The following is an 8860-nucleotide window of genomic DNA, read 5'->3' as shown; positions in this document are numbered from 1 at the left end:
GTCACATTCGGTGCCTTTTCTTACACTTCCTGGACCACTTGCCCAGAGATGGCCCCACCCTCTGTGGCCTGGGCCCTTTTACATCATCATCAATCAAGAAAATGCTCCACAGACACATTCACAAAGCCAATCTGATGGAGGCAATCTCTCAATTGAGGTTTCTTCTTTTCAGGTGTCTGAAGTTAATGTTAATTTGACAAAAAAACCTAACCAGCATGATGAGGTAGGCACCTTCTCTGGTCCAGGCAGGCTCACAGTAGCCAGAGAATTCCAGGGAGAAGTAGAAGCAGTGGGGCTAGAATTGGGGTTCTGGGAAAACCACATGATAAGGAGATCAGAGGAGAAAAAAAGAATTTATAACTCCAAATCCATTTGAGCCATGTCTGTGGACAGCAGCAGACCATGGGTATAGATTAAGTCACCAAGGATTCCCATCTAGGTTCTTGTGCAGCTTCCTGCCTTGGTGGTATAGATGGGTGTAGTTTATTTGGGCCAAGTTCATTGGCGAGACATTAAATTATTGACACTGTATTGATTCATGCATTCTTCTTCTTCTTCTTCTTCTTCTTCTTCTTCTTCTTCTTCTTCTTCTTCTTCTTCTTCTTTTTCTCTCTCTTTCCTTGCATGTGTGTATTCACATGATATTAGTATGTGCTCATTCAAATGGTGTGTGTGTGTGTGTGTGTGTGTGTGTGTGAAAAGTCAACCTCTGCTGTCATTCTTCAGGTGCTGTCTACCTTGCTTTTGAGACAAATTTTCTCAATGGGTTGGAACTTTCCAACATTGATAAGTTGCACGAGATACCACGTCCAAATTGTTTTTACTGGGTAGTGAGCACTGAACTCAGGTCCTCAAGCATTCAAGGCCAGCACTTTACCAACTGAACCATCTATCTCTCCAGCTCATACTTCCCTCAGCAGGACAGCTGAAGCTCTACTCATCAGTGTAATATCTATCTCATAGTAATAAGAGTAATAAGACCTCTTATTGCCAACGTTATAGTGATTGTTCAAGCGCATGCTGAGGTCTGAGCTGCAGCAGCTTCAAGTGGTTGAGTGCTCTGTGATGAGCTTGTGTTAGATCCTACCTCAGATCTCCCTTGCTCCAGATTCCACTTCCGGCAGCTGCTCAGCACCACTGCATGTTGCCTCTTTGAGAAGCAGGTATTTCCAGATGGTGCCCAACCAGCATCAGCTCATGACTTGGAAGGAAGTCTACATATATCATTCCTACATCTGCTTCTAACAGAAGAAGAGGAGAACAGCTATTCTGGACAACCTGGGATATCCATGAGGGCATAGGGAGGGTTGTCTCTCTTAAAGGGCAACATGATGCTCAGACAGGACTGGGGTTCTTTTCAGTCAGGTGATAGAAAAGTGTGGGCAGCAGGCAGCACCTGCTGTGTAGAATCTTCCCAGGTATCATCTTCTCTCTGGCTCACTCGCTCCTGTCTTTGCCCTTCTAGAACTGTGAGCTGCGTGCTTCACAGCAATACAGGTAATTTATTCATTGTGAGCGTTTAAATTTGTCTGCTACTATCGGCTGAGAAAGCCCTTGATTCTGCATGTTTGATTTGTTCTTGGAATCGTCAGATGTGTGGCAGATGCAGAAGCCATGTTTTGCTTCTAACCACACCAACTTTTGAGTTTCCACAAATATGGCCCATTTGGGGTATACCATCTAGCCCCTAACTAAGGTCAGATTGCACCAAGATCACAGTACCCCAGCCTGCCCCACTGTGGTCTGTGCTGTCTTATCTGTGAGCAGTCCATGTGGAAGGTTTACAGATGGGATTTCCTGGACACTCGAAGTGGGTGACTATGGTCACATGACTGTGGTCACATGACTATGTAGTCATCTTTCCGACTCCTGCCTCATCATCTACATGGTCTTCCAGCCTCCCAACTCTTCTAGCTCAAAGAACCACTTACATTAGCTAAGCCTTGCCCTGGGCTTCCTTTTAAATGTTTAATTAATTAATTAATTAATTAATTAATTAGTAATAGTGTGTATGGGGACACATATGAGAGTGAGTGAGTGTGTGTGTGTGTGTGTGTGTGTGTGTGTAAGTCAAAAGACAACCTGTAGAAGTTGGTTCTCTCCTTCTATCATGTGGGTCCCAGGGATCAAATTCAGGTCATCAGGCTCCTAGCAAATCCCCTTAGCCACCAACCTATTCTGCTAGCTCAGGCTCTCGGACTTTCTGTCCTTGCCTTCCTCACAGACCCTGGTTATGGCTGTGGCAATTTCTAGGGATGACAAAATGGAGCAACAGGTGGGTGGAATGAGAATAGCCACGTAATCATCAGGGGGAGGGAAATGGACAGGAAACTGCTGTGTGTGTGTGTGTGTTTTAACTAAGGCAAAAGCTCATCCAGCAATTGTCACAGCTCGCCTTGCTAAGTGGGAACTGCTCGACTGCTGTCTGCCTGTCTCTCAGCGCCTCTGATGTCATCTGCCTTGCTTCCCATGACAGGTTCCCTTGTCTTTAAGACTGAGTGGTGTGCATCACTATGGTGGACAGCTTTATTTTATTTCTTCACCTGTTAATGAACCTTAGAGCTGCTCCCACTTCTTGGCTACTGTAAGTTCTTTTGCAAAGAGTATGAATATGTTAGTATTTCATTGAGGCCCTTTAATTCTGTTGTACATGTCTCCCATGGAAACATGTGCAACAATTTTTGACATTTTTGGGAAAACTTCATCCTATCATTTAAAATGTCAGTGTTTGCTCCATTTCACATCTCCCAACAAGAGAAAGAGGTCCAAGCTCTCTGCATCCTCAGAGCTTTCTATTCTGTGCTTCTAGCCCCACTGCCCTTCTAATAGCTACAAGAGAATGCCTGTGGTTTGGGTTGTATTTCCACGATAGTACATGATACTGAGCGGATGTTTATCAATGTGAGATCCTTCCTGTAAAACTATTTATTTATTTGAGTCCTTTGTCCATTCCATGAGGTGGAGGGTGGGGGTGGGGTCATAGCATTTCCACTCAAGGCAGGGACATGAATGGAGTCCATGTTCTACACTCTTCTTAAGCGGTTAAAGTTTTGGGTATCACAATACAGGAGAAGCAAACGAGAGAATACAAACAGGAAAGGAAGAAGTCTAAGTTTCTCTATTTGTAGAAACCATAGGAGACCCTGAGGACCTTATTGGAAAACTCTTAAGAGTTTTATTTATTTATTCACTTGTCAAAGTGGTATGTCACAAAACAAATGAACAAAAGTCAATAACTTTCCTATGTGTTCATAATAGTCATGATAAAAATGACACAGGGGAAGCAACCCATTTATAGCACCAATAGTAGTAGCAGGCACAGTAGTAGAAATCGTAATAACAACAATAATAGTAATAGTTATAGTAATGCAAACCTAGCTATGAATGTTAAAGACCTCTACGATGAAGAATTTAAAACACCAAAGAAAGAAATCAAGGAAAACTGGAAGATCGAAAGAATCCCACCCAATCCGTGCTAACAGATCAGAGGAATCAATAGTGTGCAAAGGACACCAAAAGCAATCTTCAGACTCAGTGCAACTGCCATCAAAATTCCAGTGCTGCTCTCTACAGCTCTAGAATGGCCACCTTGCCCTCTGTGGGGACGCACCAAAGTTCTTTACTCGCTTTGAAATCAGATTTCTGTTCTCATCACTGAGCTTCAGAGCTTTTCATGTCCTGCAGATGTGAACCCTTTCTGAGAGTAAATTCCTGTATTACAGGTATGGGCTCTTCCTGGGTGTAAATTTGCAAGTGCTTCACTCTGTTTTGATGGCTTTGATGGATCTTTTCAGGTTGCAGGACTTTTCAGGTTGGATGTGATCATGTCACTCAGGTTGCTTTTCTCACCTGTGCCTTTGGTGTCACATAATAAACAAACAAACCAACAAAGAAATAGAGAAACAAGCAAGCTAACAAATAAATGTCAAATCCAAGTCTTGAGGCTTTCTGTAAGAGGTTTACAGCCTCAGGTCTTATGTTTTCTTATATGTTTGACTTTTATATCTGGTATAAGTTAAGGGTCTAATTTAAACCCCCACCCCAAGTGATTGTACAGTTTCCACAACTACTCTTTTTGAGAAAAGATGATTTTTTTTTCACTGTGTGCTCTTAATGTTCTTATACACCACGGTCTATTTCTGGGCTGATAACTTATTCCATTTTTGAGCACAGCATGGCTTCCTCTCTGTACTAGTTTGCCTTCTATTACTGCAATAAAACCAGCATGGCCAAAGTCAACTTCAGGAGCAAAGGGATTATTTCAATTGCACTTTGTATCACTAATGGCAGTTGTTCACAGAGGGAAGTCAGCGCAGGAACCCAAGCAGGGCAGGCACCAGAAGGCAGTAACTGAAGTAGCAACCGTTGAGGGTTGCTGCTAGCTGATTTGCTTCTTATGACTTGCTAGGCTTGCTTTCTTATATACCCTGAGCCCACATGCCTAGGAGTGGCACCATTCAGAGAGGGCTGGGCTCCCCAACATCAATCATTAATCAAGAAAATGCCCGTCTTACCTATAGACCAGTCTGATGAAGACATTTCTCAGACAAGGTTCTCTCCTTTCAAGTGCCAAGATGGGAAAACAACAACAAAAACAAATGAATGAACAAAACCCCCAGAGCACTAGCTAGCATACCATCTATGTCTTCTTTGGTTACTCCAGCAATGTTTTTTTAGTTTTATGTATATAAATCTATCATTTTCAGGGGCAAATTTGTTCAAATTATTCTATTCTCTGGTAAGTGGAAATGTTTTCTTAATCTTTCTCTCTCTCTCCCTTTTCTAAATCAATGCTCTTAACCTCTGAGTCATCTCTCCAGCCCCGTTTTCTTAATTTCTATCTCAGTTACCCATTGTTGTTGCACAAAAATGCCACTAAGTTTTGTGTGCTGGTTTTATATCCTGTCTGCTGAAGTTATTCATTAATCTCTATCATTTGTGTGTGTGTGTGTGTGTGTGTGTGTGTTTGCAGGCATGCATGTGCATGTGTGATGTAACATTCTGTAATCTGAGACCACGTGTAATATTACTTTTCCCTGCTCAATTTATGTGCCTTTATTTTCTTGCTTAGTCACTCTGGCTAAAACTTGTGGTTTTATGTTAGCATAATGGTAAGAATGAATACTCTTGTTTAATTTGCAGTATGGAAGCCTGTAATTTACTGTGGAGCCTGGTGTTTCCCCATGAATTTGTATCTACAGCAATGCCGCTTCCTTTTATGCCCCATTTAAAGGTTTGATCATCAACGTTGGGATGCTTCTGCTGGACCGGTGATGATGACTGTGGGGCTTTTCCTCTTTCCTCTGCTCATGTGCCTTGTTATCAGGTAATCATTTCCAGTAGTTTTACATGGAACTATGGATGCCACGAGATATTCCCATATACAGACATTTTAGTCTTTATACAGTGAACAGCATAGATGACTTTCCCCTCCTGGGATTGGTATCATTCCTTGTAAGTCAGCTGGCTTTCTCTCTCTCACATCTACCCAATTTCATTCAAATGAAGCATTTTAATGTGGCTTTCCTTGAATGAAAATAAAATTGCACACCTCCCAACACATGAAGTGGACGTATGTACCAGAGGGTGCAATAGCTCCATTGAGAAGAACACTTCATTTCATCTTTGGTGACTTTTTGTTACTTGGAGAGATGTCTGGCCTCTCTCCTGAATAGATAGATTTCACAGGGTAGTTTCAAATAGTCTTCCACCTTCAAGCCCAGCGCATGCTGCAGTCTTTCCCCTGGGCTATATGATTTTAGGTGGAGCACTGAGGTGAATGAGCATAGAGGGGCTTAGGGAGAGTATCTGGACACAATGCTGGACTGTCCAACAGCCCATTTGAAAGACCACGACCTTTAGAACTCAGCCAAGAAGAAATTATGAATATGTTGTGATCTGACATGAGCTGTGTTGTGGGAAGACGGTGAAGGTCGCAGTGCTCCCCACTATAGAGACCCGCAGGTTGTAGTCTAGACATTCCCTGAACCATCCCCCTCTTTTGTTTTCTTCTTCAATCTGATCTGGGTCCTTGACTTCCAACCGGTCTTCTGGTCTCCTTCTCTCTTACTTTGGCTTCAGTCCGCCACGCAGCCTAAGTATTTGCATTAAGAGCTGAAGTCACCAAGGGCAAAAGTGGGCATCTACTCTGAGTTTCAGTCTTCTCATGTAAACAGCTCCAAATGCCTACAACACCTGAGAGCTATGAACTTTTTTAACAGTAGCAAAATTCAAGGCACGCCTGTGAATTAAAGGTGTGACCTGTGTCAACACTCATTTCCTGCCTGTAAAGGTAATTTAAAAAAATCTTTCATTAGAACAGTGTAGTCAAGAATGCTTCATGAGAATTCTGGGGTTGAAGTATAACAGAGATTTTGCTTGGATTTGACATACAGCTAGGATCAATAAACATCTGAACAAACAATAAGTAATTCTGAAATGACCAGAGTGTTTTGAAACCAATGTAATATACCTGGACTGAACTGGGATGAATCTGCTTTGTATTTCACTCTCAGTAAACAAGTTTGGGGGAAAACTATCCTCCTTTTCATTTTCTGTCATCAGAAAGTGGCTCTTGGACATAGTGTATTTATCTTCATCTGATGTGCAAAGAACATGTGTATTGATTTCTGCTCTCATCTCCCATCGATGCAAGATGCAGCATGGATTTCCTGTTCACACATTCTTGGTACATCCTGTGAGTGAACCTCCCAGTGACCCAAGATGCTGCTGCGTGGGTTTCCTGTTTATTCTCAATGCACGTAGTGGTTGGACCGCTCATCGGCCCAGGACTCAGCATGAATTTTCTGTCTACTCTTTCTTGGCACACCAGTGGCTGGATCTCCAATCAGTTCACTCAGCTTCCTGTTCATGATTGATACACGCAGTGCTTGGTCAGCTCAGGTACATACCACGTATTTCCTGCTCATCCCCTTCTGGTACATTGGTGGGTGGAGCTCTCAGCAGCACAGGACTCAGTGGATGTTTTCTTTTCGCCATTTCTTGGTCCACTAGTGGATGAGCCTCCCATCAGCATAGGGCTCAGTAGGAATCTCCTGTTCTCTTTCCCCTAGAAACCAAACAGGTAGATCTTTATCCAGCTTTAGACAGAGGCCTTCCACATTCAGCAGGTAAGAGGACACACTACCTCTCACCACCTCTTTGTTTGGGCTGTGAGAACTCTGGATTCTTTTTAATAAGAACAGAAGCTGTCATGCCCACTTGGAAAGAATGCTCCAGAACATGAGATATGAAGCATGTGGGTCTGGCTGATCACAAAGGGCCTCATTTCTACACCCATAGTTTCTATCGTCAGATAGAAATTGGTTCAAACATTCACTCGGCCACTTATTTTCTGTATCGTTTGAAAATGTTTAACATGCTGTGATTTTCAGACCTCTTCTCTATACAATGAGACGCGTGACACTGTGCTAATGAGATTTGGGACACTGTGCATGTCAGGCTAGTCTAGGACCACTAAGAGTGTGTACAAGCCACCAGCCATGCAAAGTGCATTCTTCTTAAAATACAGTTTGATATTTCAGTCGAAGTATCTAACTGATACTTTGCAAGGGGAGGGTATAAAGAAGCCTTTGTCTTTGTTGGGGAATGCAAAGGTGGTCCATACTTATGTATAGATACAGGAGGATTCTAAGTTATATTTGAATTTCTGAGCAGCAATGCATGTTTCAGTATTTCCTGCTGTATTTGGCACGCGCGCATGTGTGCACACGCGTATGCACGCGCGCACATACACACACACTATTTTAATACTAAGAGATTATTAGTTGTATGGCTAAAAGTGAAACTTCACAGAGCATTCTGTGCCTTCTATGGCCACCCCCGTAGTAGGTTGTATTTAACAAATAGTCTCTCTCCTTCTTGTGGACTATTCTAAGATCTCTTGTTCTCAACTGTATCAAGCTGTTTCACAAGAGGTTATCTCGTAGCAACAGCTATTTATATTGGTATCCTGGGCGTAAAATGCCCCTCATTACCTGATGTTTCTTGGCCCTGGTTTGTAAGTGGGGCAGTGGTACTTCTGAGGCACAGCCTTGTCTTGCACATTCTTATAACTACCCATGCAGCTCAAGGGGAGGGAAACAGGACAAGTGCTTGGCACATCCCATGGGCTCATGTGCTAGCTACTGTCCTGCCTTGATTTTATCATGAGCATGCTGTTCATTTCTGAGGATATCATCATCCGAGAGTGTCTGTCAGCGGGTGTCAATTTACAACCTCGGTTGGCCCAGCGGTAGCTGTAATGTGGGTGCGTGCCCCAGCTTGAAGCTAGCCATGCATATGGTGGGAGCGTCAATTGTGTTCTAGGCATTATGTGCAAAGCTACCCCTTCTTGGGACAAGAGAATTCACAAGCATAGCAGGGAACCTCAGAGAACAGGAGAGTCTTTCCCTGGCAAGGAAATTCTTCTAGCAGTAAGGAAGTAGATGGGAAAGAAGAGGTTTTACGGAAGAGTAAAACTCCACAGGAACGCAAGCACACTGCCAGTTCCTGGCATGTCCACACTACTGTGCACCCGAGAAGGTAGAGACATTTTGTTTGGTTGGTTGGTTTGTTTTTTTTTTTTGAGACAGGGTTTCTCTGTGTAGCCCTGGCTGTCCTGGAACTCACTCTGTAGACAAGGCTGGTCTCAAACTCACTAATCGGCCTGCCTCTGCCTCCCAAGAGCTGGGAAAACTAGAGTTGTTTGTTGGTTAATCCTGGTGGTGTCCTGAGGTGTCGTCCTACAACTCCTGATCCCTCAGTCAACAAACCTCTTATAAACCACTCTCTGGATTCAGCTCAAGAGCTCTGTGCAAAATGAAATTAGATTTGTTCCAGTGAGTTTTTTCACCTATGC

This window comes from Mus caroli, unplaced genomic scaffold (genome assembly GCF_978045245.1).
Source record: "Mus caroli unplaced genomic scaffold, Mus_caroli_1 scaffold_19, whole genome shotgun sequence".
Classification (NCBI taxonomy): domain Eukaryota; kingdom Metazoa; phylum Chordata; class Mammalia; order Rodentia; family Muridae; genus Mus; species Mus caroli.
Note: the sequence above shows the minus strand (reverse complement) of the source record.